The following is a 363-nucleotide window of genomic DNA, read 5'->3' on the forward strand; positions in this document are numbered from 1 at the left end:
ATGTATACGTATATAATATATTTTTTTATTAAATATTTCTTCCATCTTTTATGGTTTAAATGTAACAAATATGAAGCTTTATTTAAAATTATTTTTATAATTATTTAAAAATATAATCAAAATAAAAAAAATTTTATATAATTATATTCTGTATTAAAATTTATTTTATAGGATATAAANAAATATTAGAAATTGTTTTCTCAAAATTTAATGAAAATATCGATTTCGTGTTTGTTGTAAATGTTAAGTGATACAGAAGGATTAATCTATTGATGTCCAACAAAGTTTAGATTTCAATGTTATCGATATTTTTTTTTAAGTAAGACTATATATATATATATATATATATATATATATATATTT

At 14.6% G+C, this 363-nt stretch overlaps 1 protein-coding gene across 1 annotated transcript in view; it reads left to right on the plus strand.

The window, feature by feature from the left end:
* The window catches only part of LOC102671627, a 6,060-nt gene that overhangs the window by 1,059 nt on the left and 4,638 nt on the right, over positions 1–363 (plus strand). The window lies entirely within an intron of this gene.

This window comes from Apis dorsata, unplaced genomic scaffold, assembly GCF_000469605.1.
Source record: "Apis dorsata unplaced genomic scaffold, Apis dorsata 1.3 scaffold_470, whole genome shotgun sequence".
NCBI classification, from domain to species: Eukaryota; Metazoa; Arthropoda; class Insecta; order Hymenoptera; family Apidae; genus Apis; species Apis dorsata.